Genomic DNA, 3,238 nt, shown 5'->3' with positions numbered 1-3,238 from the left:
TCCTATATATATATATATATATATCGATTAACATAATTGATAATCGATTATATCTTGTTAAAATTCGTTAATCGATTAAGGATTGGTGTAATGGATTAAAATGAGTTACAGTAGCTAACCTCCTATGATTGATGGCTTATTAATCGATTAAAGAGATTGATAACCAATTAAGCCTTAACTGAAAAACTATTTTTCATTAGCACGTTAATCAATTACGTATTTTCATAATCGATTAAAACTAGTTAAAATTAGTTTAGTATAAAAGCTATTATTTTAACTTATGTGAATGATTCACAAACTTTCAATTTTACATTGAGAGAAAAAGGAAACCCAAGATTCTCAAAGCTGAATTTTTAAAGTATCTTGTTTATCTTTGAAAGATTTCTTACATAGTTTTATAAGAGAGAAAAAAGAGAAACTCATTTCATCGTGCTATCAATTTTTCATTCATTTGAAAAGCTCTGCATAAACTTCACATTTATTTTAAGGCTGTCGTGAGATTTCTATAGGGTTGTAGAGCCGATTTTAGACTTTTATCTACACATTAAATGTGCAAATAACTCGGCTAATCTTGTGAATCACAAGGATTTTTCTCGTGGTGTTTTAGCATCATCACATTAGATAATTTGTTTTCTACATAGAGTAGGAAGTCTTGGATCGAGCGATACTACGGTTGGGGCCAGATTCACGAACGATGTGGTATCCTAGTAGGCATATACAGTGGTCAAACTGAGCGTGTAGGCTCAACGGGAACAAGAATGGAGTTCTTGCTAGGTGTATTGGAAGAGTGCTTGTAATCAAACATCTGTTTCCAATAGTGAAGAAAAATCTCTCAAGATCATAAGGGGAGGTCTGGATGTAGTTTGCAAGTGGACCCACAAATGAATCGGGATAAAAATCCTTGAGCACTTTCTCTTTCCCTATCTCTTTTATGATTCTGTCTTTATTGATTTCTGTTTTAATTGTATTTTGTGATTTGAGCTAATTGTAATAATCATATTATAATCATGAATCAATTTAGGGCAGAAAAGACTTGTAATCATTACTATTTTCATTGCGAAAAAATATGGTTTCCAAGGATATCAAGATTCAGCATAATCGATTAAAGCTGAACATAATCAATTAATACAATTGTGCATAATCGATTAACCCTGATAATAATCGATTAATTACATAAGCTATTTGTTCTGTGCAAAAATCAAAAGAGTGGGGTTAGTGATCTGCTACATCTATTCACTTCCCCTCTATGTGTGTTTTACCTTGTTCGTACCCAACGTCAATGACCACCTCCATGATGTCAAAAATAAAAATGATGACAACTTTGATATTGTCATGGAAGGTATTCAATTAAATATATTTTTAATCAATACAAATACAACTTATTGTTTATATTAGTTAGAGGTAAATGTTAATATAGTTCAGAAGATGACGATCAATTTGACAACTCTCCTATGACATCAACATTTGACAATAAACATGTTATCTTATATTACTATTTATAATGTATTTTTTCACATTATAATAAATATAGACTTTAACTTTTATTTGTTTAGTTAGGATATTCTTATATTAGTGATCTTGTTATTGAATGTGAACATCGTGGAGCATGTAGGTGGTATCTAGAACCAAAGTGAAAACTTAGAAATACTATAACATCAAAGTAACAACTTTGTTGTGGTGATGGAAGATAACTAATACCTTTACTAGAAGCACCTCATCGGCTCCTTCAACATCTTTTCTTCGATATGAATACCACTATGTTATGTATTAGTGATAGAATACACGTAGAAGGGGGGTTTAATAGGTGTCGCGGTTCTCAATTACCATTATTTGTACCAAAGCCCTATTCTGGAAAATTACCCAGTTAATCGATTAAAGCTATGACTTAATCGATTAAGTCGCATAGAATTAGCAGTGGCTGACTGGCTCAATTACACAGCCAATTAGGCTGAATGACTCAATTACACAGTCAATTACAGATTATACAGAAATGATATAGCATATATATTTGAACACAAGTGATCTTTATTTGGCAGAAATACTATATCCAAAATATCAGCTACAATAGGAAATTAAAAGCTACTAAAAACAGTAAAGAGATAAGGGAAAGAAACAACCTACAACAAGGTTTTTATACTGGTTCGTTTTGCAGTTCACTACAAAACTACATCCAATCCTCCCCTCTTATCTAGGATCATTTCCTTCACTAAAATTCAAGCCAATGTGTCTTACAAACACACTTCCAATTACAAGACCTTGAACGCTCCCTTCTTGAGTTCCCAGAACCTCTACCTTGGTTTGACCTTACCCAATCGCCTAGGAAAACTTTTCCTATGATCCAACCCCATCCAAGAGTATGCTCTAAACTCAAGACCTCCAAGTATTGGTGAATATACTCTGATCTCTTTGGTTGTACGACACCAAGAGACAACTTTCCTTGTTACACAAACAACACAAAAAACAAAGTAATGTGAAGCACTAAAATAGCTCAAATATTATGAGAAAGAACAAGCTATAAACTCTATACAAATCTCACAATTACTATGAACATGTATAAGATCAAAATCATGAAGAACATATAATTTTTACCCTTAAGAAATCACTAAACAGTAGTGAAAGAATCTTGCAAGAACAAGATAGGATGATGAACACATTTGATAATATACAATGGATGACATGTTAATCCTAAGCATAATACTATCTCACTCTAATATCACATGCAATTCTCTATGCCTATATGACATACATTGAACATGAAAATACGTAACTTACCAATTCTAATATGAGTGTATGAATGTATAAAATCATATATGAAATCTGTTGAAAATATAGTTTATATAGAAAAGCTATTTTTCACCTAGTTAATCGATTATGTTGCCTATTAATCGATTAACGGGCTGTTAGAGAGTAACTGAAATTCATTTTTAAGTTATCTGTTGAAACTGTTAAAATTGTTTTCACGTTAACTGATTAAAGCTTCTCTTAATCAATTAACTAGCATATTTTCAGTTAAGATGTTAATTGGTAAACTACATATATGTTATGTTTATCAACTATACATGTTTACCTTTATGTTATGCCTAAAATGCACAAATAACATGTATGATTAATGCATGAACAAATAATAAGCTAGATGGCATGTCACATGTAAATGATATGATAGTTTTTAGTCTTTGTGAAATTTGCATCTAGGTTTACCTAACCTAGACTCAATAACTAAGACACATCTAAGACTCTA

The sequence above is a fragment of the Lupinus angustifolius genome, chromosome LG06 (genome assembly GCF_001865875.1).
Source record: "Lupinus angustifolius cultivar Tanjil chromosome LG06, LupAngTanjil_v1.0, whole genome shotgun sequence".
NCBI lineage: Eukaryota > Viridiplantae > Streptophyta > Magnoliopsida > Fabales > Fabaceae > Lupinus > Lupinus angustifolius.
The sequence above is the reverse complement of the archived record's forward strand: the minus strand, read 5'-3'. Positions refer to the sequence as shown.